The 15083-nt window shown below is 41.1% G+C and overlaps 1 protein-coding gene across 3 annotated transcripts in view; it reads right to left on the bottom strand.

Moving 5' to 3' along the window:
• The window catches only part of LOC148014466 (uncharacterized), a 49114-nt gene extending 35444 nt beyond the window's left edge, over window positions 1-13670 (bottom strand). The window contains exons 1-3 of one of the 3 annotated variants that reach the window (XM_087666948.1): window positions 13527-13670; window positions 13307-13409; window positions 12858-13222 (exon numbers count right to left, since the gene is read on the bottom strand). The gene's annotated coding sequence lies outside the window, so the exon portion shown is untranslated. Of the gene's footprint in view, window positions 1-12857; window positions 13410-13526 lie in introns of all 3 variants that reach the window. The other 2 variants (XM_087666947.1, XM_087666949.1) reach the window with 2 other exon arrangements.
• Between the last annotated feature and the right edge of the window lie 1413 nt (window positions 13671-15083).

Here is a 15083-nt window from a genome sequence, read left to right on the forward strand (position 1 = left end):
ACAATGGTCTCTAATCTCCATATTCAGGAGCAATGTGTGCATTCTCCGAGAGAGAGAGACTAACAGAGAACAAAACAAGATGATGAAGAGAGGAGGTAAGATATATTGGTGGTTTGTAGGCTAACAGTGGTCAAGCATGTTAGCAATAGTGATAGAAAAAGAAAAATTACTTACTAGTTTTAGTAGTATCTCTCTCTCTCACATGCATTATCTCTCTCTCTCACATATATCTGACTCACCTGAGGGACTAAATAGACACTTGGATGCATTATCAGCTTTTTGCAGAGATAGAGATCTTAAGGTGAACCTTGGGAAAACTAAAGTTATGGTATTTAACACTTCAGCTGCTTGGGTGACAAGAGCTGAGCACCAGTTTACTTTTGACGGAGAGCCAATGGAGATGGTTAGGCAGTATGTTTATTTGGGGGTCACATTGAAAGGACCACAGTTCTCTTGGAGAGAGACATCAGAGGATCGTCTGGCAAAAGCATATGCAGCCTTAGGTGCATTGGAGAGGCAATGTGCTCACATACAATTTCATGAGCCGCGCACCAAACTGTGGCTTTTTGACACCCTGGTTACACCCACACTCCTATATGGGGCAGCTATTTGGGGTCCGAGTCTCTTTCACACGAGGAGACAACCTTTGGGGGACCAGGATGGACCAGAGAAGGAATACTATGACGGATGGGAGCATATGGAAAGACCACTGGTCATGATGATCTCACGCATGATACGAGCAAAGAGCTCGACCCCACATGAGATTATCAGAGCTGAGTTGGGAGCATCACCCATGGTGGCTGAGGCCTTGGTCCAGGCAGTGACTTTCATACATAGACTATGGGAGCTCCCCCAAGATAGATACCCACGGCTAGCCCTGGCCTCTTCTAGACAACTAGCAGCAGACGGTGACAGACACTGTTGGTATGCTCAGATGAGTACATGGATGAGTCTACGTGGGCTGCAGATTGACAGACTACCCCCCTTCGACTATAGCCTAGATTGCCCTACACTTGACCTAAGCCGATCAGAGCTAAACCATGTGATCAGAGCAGACATACTGAAGTTAGATACGGAGAGGACCTGGATCCTACCCCCCTCCCCCCATGGCACAAGGATGGCACACTACCAGACCCACTTCCTTCAGGTATCTGAGGATGGTTTCATCACCCGACCCAATTACATGGACACACAGCTGCCTCATGGACTACGCACAGTTATTGGTCAGATCGGCACCTCATCCCACCACCTGAGGATTGAGACAGGCAGATGGGAGGGCATACAGACAAAAGAACGCATATGCCCACTATGCAACAGAGAGCCAGAGACAGAGGAACACTACATCTGCCGATGCACTGTATATTATGACATACGAGGTAGATACCACTGTCTGTTTCGAGAGGGTTTTGGACCCCTGGGACGGATCATGCAGTTTAGGGATCAGAGATGCTTGGGATTTTTCCTCTTGGAGCTCCAGAGGCGCAGAGCAACAATTCTACGGAGTAGGAGGCCCCCACAGCTCGGCTCACATAAACAGAGAGCAGTCACTGACTTTTTCACTAATACACGACAGAGTATGGCAGATACCACTACTACTGCCACACAGCCTACAGGAGTACATCATCATTGGACCTCATCCTCTGTAGGTGTCCCTTTGGATAGAGCAGTGGCACTTAGCCGGTCTAGGCGCCCACGTCCACCCGGACGAAGGCCTAGACATCCACACCACAGAGAAATTAAAGCCATCATTGAGCGCCACAGGAGACAGATGCCGAGACGCCTCAGCCATGCAGAGATACACCTCCCTAGAGAATAGACATATCATTGATGGAGAGTTTTCCTTTCTCTACTCTCACTTTCAGATCACTGACATGTTTCCCCTTTTATAGAACACTACTTCATTTCTTTTTCAGTCTTATAGGCATGTTTTTCATCTTTTTTCTCATTCCAGATGAGAAACACACCATCATTGTATGTACTGCTTTGGTCTCATAGGCCACATTTTAGAGACGTTAATATACTCTCTCTCTCTCTCTCTCTCTCTCTCTCTCTCTCTCTCTCTCTCTAAACCACAAAAGCGGGCTTTTCCATCTTATTCCTCATCCAAAATATTCCCTCTTGGATCCATTCAGAAATCAAGGGTGGATACAATAAATGTTACAGCCCTAGCATATCGAATTTGTGGGTGTGAGAAAGAGGAGAGAGAGAGAGAGTATCAATAAAGTGGGTCGATGCTAAATCGTCCTCCACTAATGGTAATCTAACACCATCAGTTGATCTTATACCTCTCATTAGCATCCTTTTAGCTTAGCCTTCCAGGATTATTATTATCATGATATTCAATACTATCATTTTGTGATCATCACTTTAATGCTATCCATCTATTTGCCTGACCCTGGTACCGCATGAGATTATCAAAGCAGAGATGAGAGCACCACCCATAGTGGCAGAGGCCCACTTCCAAACAATGACCGTCCTGCATAGGCTTTGGACCTTACCAAGTTAGAGATATTTCTGGCTCACACTAGAGTTGTCTAGACAGCTAGCATTACAAGGAAATACTGAGTCCTGGTATGCTTGAACAGATGCATGGTTATTTATGACTATATGGATTACACATGGATCACCTTCCACCACTACAGTACAACTTGGATTGCCCTCACTTGCAGCTCAGCTAAGAGGAGCCAAACTGTATCATCAAGATGAACAACATTCAAATACACATAGCCAAGATATGAGTGACACCTACTGAGGATCTAGGGACGAAGATGGCTTTCTACGAAAAGCATCTTTTGCACATATCCCCCGATGGCTTTGTTATCTGCCTCAGATACATGAATGCATACTTGTCTCATGGGGTACAATGCACCATTGGACACCTTCGTACATCCTCACACTAGCTACAAATCGAGACAAATGGATATGGCGTAGACTCCCCCCGAAGGATAAGATTTGCCAGCTTTATCAAAATCGAGCCAAAGACAAAGGGGCACTACTTGTGCAAATGTCCAATGTATTATGAGATCAAAGGGTGCTTCCGGGCCACCATCCAGGGTGATGGATTTCCCAAATGAGAGATGTCTCGATCTCTTCTTACTCAAGCTATGTCATCACAAAGAGCACCTCTTATAGACCTAGGAGCAGAGAGAGGGAGTCGCACACCAACATACACTTACAAAGTTCTACAAAGCATCAATTACTCCCTCCACTACAAACCCCTCAACGGACCAATTGGCAGCCCCTCCACAGGGGATCACCCTAGACATAGCCACAAAGAGATGTAGAGCTCATTGTCCACGCCTAGCCGGTCCATGCCCCCCGCAAGAGGCATCATCTTCAGATATAGAGGATACTACATTATCATTGGGGGACCATACCCCGCCACCTCAGCTTCTCTATGTTAGATAGACCCATGAGAGATATCTTGGGATAAGAGTGCCTCCTGAGCTGCTTAACATTGTATCTGGCTTAGACATAATTTTGTATTCATCAACTATGTATTGTTTGTTGTTTATTTTCCATTTAGCTGGTCATAGCATTAGATGACAGCTATTTTGGGCCTTGGGAAAATTTCCAAATTTTCAGATGCAGCATTTTGTTCTCATAGGCTGATTTGGTCTTTTGTAGACATTAATCTCTCTCTCTCTCTCTCTCTCTCTCTCTCTCTCTCTCTCTCTCTCTCTCTATCTATCTATCTATCTATCTATCTATCTATCTATCTATCTATATAGGTGGCTAGCCTCCCACTCCCCCTCCTCTAGACCCTCTTTTATCATGATCTTTCCAAACAGTAAGAGCTGACCATCCAGCCTCACAAATATGCTTTGGATATGGGGAGTGCAGCTTGGCTTGAGAGCAAACCATCCTTTCCTCTAATCATCACCATCTCGCCAACTTTCTCAAGTCATACAGAGGAATACAAAGAAGAGTAAGGGCGCGTGGGAGTTGTGGGGAAGAGAGAGAGAGAGAGAGAGAGAGAGTTCTATAATACATGATATCAATACATCATGGTTTCTCCCTTTTGGACCAGGCTTCATACCTTGCAATCAAAGCATGAGCCTCTGTGTTATGTCATTGGACATCTACGATGGGCGCTAGTAGCATTGGTCCCAATGGTCATGAAGTGACTTAGTGTGAATGCACTAAGGGCACTTTAGGGTTAGGGAAGCCGAGTCCTATTTATAGGACTCAAGGCTCTATTTTGCACAATAATTGTGTGATTTGGATTATTTGGAGACTTTCACACCTACAACCCATATGTCTACTATTCGTACTATTTTAGCTCTTGCAGCCCATCATCATTTGCATGTCTTTCAAATCAATGTAAAGTCTACCTTCTTGAATGACATACTTGAAGAGGAGATTTATGTTTCACACCCTCCTTGTTTTCTTAGGGAGGGGAAGGAGGATCATGTCTACAGATTGTGGAAGGCCCTTATGGCCTAAAGTAAGCTCCTAGGGCTTGATACTAGAGGATTGATCGATTCTTCTTACAGATGGCTTCCATTGATTAGATCATGATTCCAATCTTTGTTATAAGATTGTGGGTGACAGGTGCATCTTAGTCATCTTGTATGTGGATGACTTGATTATCAGAGGGAGTAACTCATAGGAGATTGATCAGACTTGAGAGATCTTGTGGCAAGAGTTCAACATGCACCTTGGGATCCTTCAATTCTTCCTTGGTATGGAGATCTATTAGATAGCACAAGGCAGCATTTTCATCTCCCAACACAAGTATATCTTCAAGCTTCTTTTAGAGTTTGGTATAGTAGAGTGTTAGCCTATTTCTTGGCCCATGGACCCTGATACTATCGTAGATCCCCTTCTTGATGCTACCAGGTACAGGTGTCATGTTGGATCATTGATCTGGCTCGTTCATACTTGGCCAGACATCTCTTTAGTGGTGGCATTGTTGTCTTCTTTCATGAAGACTCCTACTCAGGCTCACAAATGAGTTGCTTTGCATGTGTTATGCTACTTATAGGGGACTTGATCCTACGAGATCATGTATGGAAAGGGGGCCACTCTTGTTGGATGAAGTGACTTAGATTGGGCAAGTGATGTAAAGTCAAGATGCTCCACGTCCAAAGTGAACCTCTAACCAACTCCCACTAGTCGTATGCAATGCTCGTGCTGAGCTTTGCTTAGACTTTTAGTGAGAACATCTGCAGGGTTGTCCTATGTTTTGATCTTGGTCAATGTGATTTGATCATCTTCCAGAATCTGCCTGATAAAGTGATATCGCACATCTATATACTTTGTGCGTGAATGATACATGGCATTCTTAGCCAGATACACAGCACTCTGGCTATCACATCCCAAAACTGCAATACCCATAGACATGCCGAGATCCTTTGCAAGTCTACTCAACCATATAGCTTCCTTAGAAGCTTCAGTAGCTGATATGTATTCAGCTTCAGTGGTACTTAGTACGACGATGTTCTTAAACTTGGAACACCAAGAAATAGCCCGACCAACAATTGTAAAGACATACCCGCCGATGGACCTTCAAGTGTCCAAGTCACCTGCCATGTCTACATCACAATAACTCTGTAATCTAAGTGCACCCTGCCCATAGCAAATACACTTTCTTTGTGTACCTTGAGGTATCTAAGAATACACTTGACAACCTCCCAATGTGTTTTGCCAGGATTTGACATAAACCCGCTAACAACTCCCACTGCATGAGCAATGTCTGGATGAGTAGCAACCATAGCATACATAAGAGAGCCACAAGCTGATACATAAGGGACTCCCTTCATAGCATTTGCTTCCACGTCATCTTTTGGGCTGTTAGCTTTACTAAGCTTAAGATAAGAAAGTAAGGGTACCCCAAAAGGCTTAGCTTCAACCATGTTAAATCTGTCCAATACCTTTTCAATGTACTTTTCTTGAGATAAAAACAGCAATTTCTGCATTCTCTCTCTACGAATCCTCATGCCCAAAATATGCTCTGCATTCCCCAAATCTTTCATGGAGAAGGCTGATTTCAGCTGATTTTTGAGAGCATCCAAGCTAGTCTTTCTTTTTCTAGCTAGCAACATATCATCCACATACAAAACAAGTATGATGGGGCTGCCATCTATATCCTTTTTCATGTACAAACAATGATCTGCATAGCTGCGTGTAAACTCATGAGATAGCATAAAAGTGTCAAACTTTTTGTACCACTACTGTGGTGCTTGCTTTAGCCCATGTAAGCTGCATTTTAGTTTACACACCATCTGCTCTTTTCTAAGAACCACAAAGCCCTTGGGCTGTTTCATGTAGATTTCCTCATCAATGTCACCATGCAAGAAAGCTGTCTTTACATCCCTTTGGTACAGCTCTAAGTCCAATACAATATTGAGAGCAAAAAGCACACGTAGAGTGGTTATCTTCACAACAGGTGAGAAGACCTCTTGGAAGTCAATGCCTTTCTTTTGTGCATACCCTTTGGCAACTAGTCTTGCCTTGTACTTGGGTTTCCCATCAACTATCTTTACTTTGTACACCCATTTGTTTGGAATGTCCCTTGGGCAATGACACAAGATCCCAAGTATCATTTATATCGAGATTTAATCTCTTCCTGCATAGCTAGCTCCCACTTACTTGGACTAAGGTAACCACACTTTGTAGCCAAATTCACCCTCATCACCATAACCCATGAAAATACCTTTGGTGGATTTTGGGTCAAGTTTGTTCCTCAACTCATCCCTAACATGCACAAAAGCATCACAACCAAATATGCGTAAATGGTCATATGAGGCCGATTTGCCAGACCAAACCTCCTCAAGGATGCCATTATTTAAGGACCTGTTCGGAGAGCGATTGCAAATGTGAACCGCGGTTTGAGTGCCTCTCCCCAAAATTCATGAGGAAGATTAGCAGTGGATAGCATGCACCGCACTCTTTCACATAAAGTCCTATAGTACCTTTCAGCCACCCCATTTGAAGAAGGGTTGTAAGGGGCTATAAGCTCCCTCTTAATTCCATGCAAGTCACTAAAGGACTTGAATTCAATTTATGTGAACTCACCCCCATTATCAGTTCTCAAGCATTTCAGCTTTCTACCTGTCTGAGTGGTCACAAATGCATGAAAAGTTTTAAAAATAGCAAACACTTCACTTTTCTTTTTCAACAGGTGTACCCAAATCTTTTTGGAACAATCATCTATAAAGGAGACAAAATATGCAGCACCACACCCAACGATTTCACAGGCATATTACATACATTAGAATGCACTAAGTCCAAGACATTGGACTTGCAAGAGACACCACACTAAAAGAAATTTTTTATTTGCTTTCCAAACTAACATTCATTACAAAAGCCAAGTTTAGAGCCTTTTCCATCAACCCTCTTCAGAGAGGTAAGGACATCAAGTCCTTTTTGGCTCATATGGCCTAATCTCTTATGCCATAACTCCAAGTGGCTGCTAATTTCAGCAACTGCAAGAAACTTGCCATTCAAGGCTTTACAGTGCAAACAATACAAAGCGCCCTTCTTGGTTCCTTTTGCAATCAGCATGGAACCCTTTTTCACTTTCCACGAGCCACCACCAAACAATGTAGTGTAGCCATGCAAGTCAAGCTAACCAACAGATAGTAAACTCTTTTTAATGCAAGGCGTATATCTGACATCTTTCAACACAAGCTATTGCCCATTGTCTAAAGACAAGTGTACAATGCCCAATCCCATCAATGCTGCAAGCATGGTTATTTCCAAGATACACCTTTCCATAACTGCCTGCATTGAACATAGCAAAACACTCCAAGCAAGGAGTTACATGGGAAGAGGCACCAGAGTCTACAATCCAAGTCTGAGTGACGCCATCATCAACTGACAAAAGTGCATCAATCACATCAGCCTTGGTAATCTACATATCCTGCATGTGACATACAAGGGCATCATAATCAACTACACATAATACATCAGCCTCTGTATCCGAAAGCTCCTCTATAACCAAACTGTAGGCCACATTGGCCTTTCCTTGCCTTTGACTGCCTCAGATGCATCTATCTTATCTTCCGCCTCCTTTTTATCTCCCCCATTTTTCTTTCTCTCTTGTTCCTTCTTATAATACCTGCAATCAGGTTTCTTGTGGCCCTTCCGACCACAATGATAGCAAGTAATGTCACTCTTTTCCTTTCCTTTGCTCTTACTTCTGTTTCTCTGTCCTTCATTTGCATTTTTCTTTTCAGCCCTCCCTCTTACATTATAAGCTGAGTTGTTGCCTTCTCCACTAGACATACGTCTAATTTCTTCATTCAAGATTGAACCCCTCACCCCATCATATGAGAGATTGGGGTAATTGCTGAGAGAAACCACCAAGGTCTTCCAAGAGTCAAGTAGTGTCATGATCAAAAAGATCCCCCTCAACTTATCATCAAAGTCCAAATTTGCATCCTTGAGCTGATTTAAAATGCATGTAAATGCACTCAAGTGCTCAGCTGCAGGCTTTGACTCATCCAATCGCATATTCACCAACTTGCACAATAAATGCACCTGATTAACAGGTGTGGTGATCTCATAGATAGTTTTCAGCTTCTCCCATATTGCATAACCTGTATCTAAACCCTTGATGTCTATCAAGATGTCATCAATGACACCCATCTTAATGTAAGCCACAACCTTTTTCTGTCCTCTTACATTATAAGCTGAGTTGTTGCCTTCTCCACTAGACATACGTGTAATTTCTTCATTCAAGATTGAACCCCTCACCCCATCATATGAGAGATTGGGGTTATTGCTGAGAGAAACCACCAGGTCTCCCAAGAGTCAGGTAGTGTCATGATCAAAAAGATCCCCCTCAACTTATCATCAAAGTCTAAATTTGCATCCTTGAGCTGATTTAAAATGCATGTAAATGCACTCAAGTGCTCAGCTTCAAGCTTTGACTCATCCAGTCGCATATTCACTAACTTGCGTAATAAATACACCTGATTAACAGGTGTGGTGATCTCATAGGTAGTTTTCAGCTTCTCCCATATTGCATAACCTGTATCAACCCTTGATGTCTATCAAGATGTCATCAATGACACCCATCTTAATGTAAGTCACAGCCTTTTTCTGTCCTCTTACATTATAAGCTGAGTTGCTGCCTTCTCCACTAGACATACGTCTAATTTCTTCATTCAAGATTGAACCCCTCACCCCATCATATAAGAGATTGAGGTTATTGCTGAGAGAAACCACCAAGGTCTCCCAAGAGTCAGGCAGTGTCATGATCAAAAAGATCCCCCTCAATTTATTATCAAAGTCCAAATTCGCATCCTTGAGCTGATTTAAAATGCATGTAAATGCACTCAAGTGCTCAACTGCAGGCTTTGACTCATCCAGTCGCATATTCCCAACTTGCGCATTAAATGCACCTAATTAACAGGTGTGGTGATCTCATACGTAGTTTTCAGCTTCTCCCATATTGTATAACCTGTATCTAAACCCTTGATGTCTATAAAGATGTCATCAATGACACCCATCTTAATGTAAGCCACAGCCTTTTTGTTTACTCTAGCCCAATCCGCATCAGACATTAGTGTGAGTTTATCTTCCTATAAAGCATCCTCACAATCCTTTAGAAACCATATGCTCTCCATACAATCTTTCCAAAGGTCAAAGCCATGACCATCAAACCGTTTGATTTCCACCAAACCCTTGATGTCTGAATTAAAAGAAGTTGCAGCCATTTTATCACGAACACAAGAGTAAATGCCCCTAGACTGCAAAAGCACAAGCTGAACCATCAAACACACTGTTGTTCTTCCTCAACTAGAAATTCTGCACAAACCCCCAAAATTTCAGGTCCAAATTTGCATAAATGTCACCTGATCTAAGCCAACTGAGCAAAATTTTATCAATACATGAAAAGCCCCAATTTTCTTGGATCCAATGTCAAGAAATTTTACTCAAAAGAGCAAAATTCTGACAAATTTGGCCAAATCCCAAATTTAATTGAGGTCACCACACACAATGTCTGCAATTTTTGACTTGAATATCACTATCAGGCATAAATGATGTCAAAACTGAAAAAAGGCCCAAATTTTTAGGCTCGAATTTGCACAAATCTGAGATCTATGCCTCCAGCACGTGAAACCCCGCCAAGACAAGTGGTAATTGAAAAGATTAAAGAAAATTTTTTTATTCTTTTTTTTAACTAACCTGCGGGAGGGGGGGTCCGGACTGTCCTGGTCACCATCTGCCTGCTGACGTCTGTTGGTTGACGCCCAGACTGTCCTAGTCACTGTTTGCCTACTGATGTCTGTTGGCTTGGAAAGTGAGCACGGAACCATCAGCTCTAATACCAGTTGTTGGAGCTCAGCTGGATGTAGCAGAAGTTCAAGCAGGAGTGAGCATGAGTGTGATGGCTAGTGAGAGTGAGTCAGAGAGAGAGCTAAGTGAAAGTACGATTCAATATGAGTGTACCAACAATGTGTTGGCACACAAAGAATAAAATGTATTTATACTTGGGGCACATAAGGGTGCATTCACATATACAGCTAAATAAAGTGCGTGTACTATACACGAAAGGTTAAACAGGCCTTTATCCCAACAGAATCCACGACATTGGAGAGAGAGTAAGATTGTGGAATAGTCTGTTGTCCTAGATTGACAGAGTCTCACACTTCTGAAGAAGTTGAAGAGAGAGAGAACTTATGAGGTAGAGAGACTGTGAAACAGTCTATCAATGATAATTGAGAGAAAAACACATAGACAATCTCTCTGCGATACCTCTCTCTCTATGTAAGCAATAGCGGAGGGAGAGAGATAAGAGAGAGATGATCTCTCTATGTCCTCAATCAATGGTCTAACAAAATGGCAAATGGTGGTCTGGCAAAATGGTGAAACCAAACTTCCTTCTTCCAAGGGGTAGTAACGACCTGACTAAGCTTAATTACAGCAAGAACCAAATTTACATAAAATGAAATATAACTTAATCTTGGACGGCCAACACCTAATTGGCCCCAAAACTTAGTACTCCTTGCAATATTTCTTCAACTTGTATTGCAAATGGATGGAATACAACTATGATTCTTTAACCTCCTACACTAACCCAAGTGCCTCTTGCTATCATAAATGACTAGCAAGCCTTCAAATCAATTTGCCCCTCAATTTGCTAGAGAATAGGCCTTCACTCGTGCTCCTTGAGAAATAAATTAACCCCAAATTCAATGTTGGCTAGCTAGTCTCTTAAATCCGCCTAAAATACACTAATTTCAGCTCTGAAAATTCAAGTCTGAAGCCTTTAAATCTGGGCACACTTCCTGAGATGGCTATCAAACCCTAATTTCTGCTAAATTAGGGGTTACAACAGAGCTTCACCAAAATCTCCACCTCCATGGCTAGATCAATGTAAAACTTGGAGCAAAGCTAGAAAATGGCTGGAAAAATAGTGAGGATGTTGTGGAGAGAGAAAATTCTGAGACTTGTCATAAGCATTTGGTGAAATTGAACTATTGACCCGGTTTTCCAGTCCCAAATGGATTCACCAACAAGGGGAGTATCAAAGATCGTAATCTTCAAGAGAAAGTGCATCAACAACAATCGCCAACTTCCCTTGGTCAAGAATATGCAGTCGCCTACACCAAAATGGTCTCCAATGCTTAAAAAATAGCCCCAAAAGAGGGCAACAACAATACAACGCCTCTTTGCAACAGCTCAAAAATGCAAAAATGAGATTACCTTCCACCTTCAGCCCCAATTCAGCTTCCCCAAACTTGCATTTGCAAGTTTTGCCAATTAGCAACCTTCCAAACTAAATTTTCAACATTATCCAACCCATTAAATTAACTTTCAAAGTATAAAAGCCTCATGTATGGGGCCCTCCCACTCACATCCAATCTGATTGATGGCTTTGATGGTCCTTTTCCACCTCTTTGTGCGTGCAACATGAAAAGGTATGGCATATTGTATAAATAATCTCGTGATCTCACAAGTAGCCTTTGTGTTTACTTACTTTTGAAGAGCTATTGTAATATTTGTCATTTCTAATGATCCCCTTGCTGCCCCACTAATACGTACACCTACTAATGAATTACTACCATCCTGCGCACCCCTAGGATGTGGCAAAGGGGTCCATGAAGCAACTAGACACTCAACAGATACACCTACACTTGCCTAAGTCACCTCTGTATCTACATTTATAGAGATGTTCCCACTTACCTTTGCCATTACCACATCTAGATCATGCGTGCGTGAAACCACTAGCTTCAACTAAACTTTCCATCCTCTACAATTGCACCTTAATCTCTAGGCATTCTCATGGTTGAAACAAGCTTCTCATGGTTGGAATAAGCTTAAGATCTTAAGCGATGCTAGAGAACTAAACCATCCCTGGACTACATTCATTTTTGAGTATCTAGGAGTGCTAGCAAGCACAAAAGCACTTGAAGCTCCTAGATCCCAATGTGTAAACAAAATGTGAGATTCTACCATACAAACATTGAAGTATAATGTGCCTACAAATCCAAATAGATCAATCCAACTATCACAAGTCTTAAAATAGTGAAAGAAAATATCAATTGAGACAAATGAAGACATAAAAGCAAATAACAACAAAAAGTCCTATAAAGTTTATTTCATTGTGTTAGGCAATGATTGTGATCAAACTATTGTTGTTGAGCTAGCACACAACCATTCATGTTAATCTTCCTCAATTCTTGTTTCAAGTTTCAACACTACAAGCGAAATGAAGATCATTGAATCCATAACATACATCTCCTTTGCACAACCACCCCAAGAAACCCTCTTCTAACTAGAAGAAGATCAAGTATCATCACAAACAAAACAAAAGCCCTAACATGGATGACACTAAGCTCGCCACCATAATTTACAAGCTTTGTGATCCCATACAGACAAAGATTAAGAGGCATTCGTACCTTGAGAGGTAGATGGGAGAGACTACATGATGACTCATATTGCATAAGCAGGAGACGAGAGGCCTTCCTCTATACATGGGAGACTAGCACCTTAATTCCTTGCAAATTACTCACGTGTGATATTAGGCGCTACATCCCCCCTCCATGGCTTCTATCCCCCATCCCCACCAGACCGTCTTGAGAGGCTTGTATATATGAATGATTTCTGATTAACCAACGACTCCAGCTAGACTGTTGAGCACATGTACTTCTTTGTGAAACTCTTCTCAGTAATATAATTAGCCACACCTTTTGCAGGAAAAAATTTATACAATCTGCCTAACTGGCAGTTCCATTAACCTTGTGCTTGTACTTGGCATCTTCTCCTGAGCAAACAGCCAAGATCATAGCGTTTTTCTGGTATTGTTTTACAATGTAATTTCTAGAAGGATCTTGTAGGTGAGTTTCACCTTGCTGTTCAGTATCAGGGAGGTGTTTTTCTATTAGAATTACTGATACTTTGGCTTGCGGGAGTTTTGGGGAGTGCTGGAATTCCAAAACACTTGTCGACAACTGCAGAGGGATTAAACAAGTTGCACATAATGGCAATGAATGTGTGTCTAGCAATGGAAATGTGCAATAAATGATAACGCCTTTAATGGATTAGCAAGGAGAAGAATAAAGCGTTACCTGGGCAGAAAAGCTGGCGATGGCGATGGAGAAGCTCACGAGAGAGAAGCTCGAGGCCTTTTACGCGCGCGCAGTGCGCGCAAGACCGTCGTAAAAGGCTCTTCCAACCGACCCATTCTTCCTTCCCTTTACGACAGCCTTACCTAAACCTTCTCTATTATTATATAAGTGATATGTGATGTGATATATAGAGCATATGAAAGCATGTTACTTTGATATGTGATGTGATGTATACAGCATATGAAAGCATGTTATTTCCCCATCATAATTCCCACATTGCGACTTATGACAATATCATCTCTTTTTATTATTAAACGAAGGTTTTTTTTTATTGCCTGCCCACGAATCACTCTCACTTTTTCTGTCCGGGTGGCTTTGTGTCTATCCCGTAAGCACAATTGGTCAGAACATTAAACAAGGGGCCACCTATAAGATGAAGGGTTGGGGCAGAAGGAGCTAAGTATTTCCCTCAGCTTTCTAGCTATCATGAAGAGGTTATATAATCCGAATTTGAATTTGAAAATGTAAATACTTGCAAAATTGAAAATCCAATAGTCAATACATTCATTAGCGTAATGAATTCATTACATGAGCAATCATTACATATTACGTTGCAGACATTGCTTTCATTACATCACATTCGTAATTTGCAAATACACAAGTAGTATATTACACATTCATTTCATTAATAATATGTAAATAATACATTAATATAATGAAATGTTAATAGTAAAACATCAATATAATAATAAATTAACAATAATATGTAATGCACTCACTGCATTAATATAATATGTTAATAATAATTGTCATTATATATTATATTTATAATGATTATGTTATTAAGTTTATTATGTTTACAATAATGATATCATTAAAATTATTATATTTAATATAAGTGATAATTATATTTAATATAATAATGTGAATTATGTTTATAAATATATTATTTATATTTATAACATTATATATACACACACACTATTTATATTATATACATAATAAATGTAATTATTATTAACACATTAGTTACATATATATTCATTAATTATTTATGTATATAATCTGTGTCTATGTGTCTGTGTGTATGTGTATGCGCGTGTGTGTGTGTGTGTGTGTGTGGATTTAACATATACATATATTATAAATTGTGTTTGTGTTGCGTACACACACACACACACATACATACACATACATATAGATATAATAATAATAACTGATCTTTTCTAAAATAAATGACTGAGTACAAATCGTCGAGACTGAGGTAGTATTCCGGTGAGCACAGAACGCCGATTGAGGCACTGTTCCCAATGGCGCTAGACCTCCCCAAGGCCAGCATGAATAAAACCTACTCCAAGGGTTTTTCTCTTTTGTTTCGTGTTAGTGAGAATAGGCCAATCATGAAGCAAAAGGTCTTGTCATAGGGAACGCTAGTTAGGACAGGAGAAGGTGAGGATACCAGAGGGCTCTAGTCACAGACTCCTTAGGCTGTTACAAACTGCTAACTACCCTTCAATTTCCAGATTGTGTCCTGGAAGTTCCAATACTAGTTGAGGA

The sequence above is a fragment of the Lygodium microphyllum genome, chromosome 25 (assembly GCF_053477565.2).
Source record: "Lygodium microphyllum isolate KBCC chromosome 25, Lygodium_microphyllum_v1.1.10, whole genome shotgun sequence".
In the NCBI taxonomy this organism is placed as follows: Eukaryota; Viridiplantae; Streptophyta; class Polypodiopsida; order Schizaeales; family Lygodiaceae; genus Lygodium; species Lygodium microphyllum.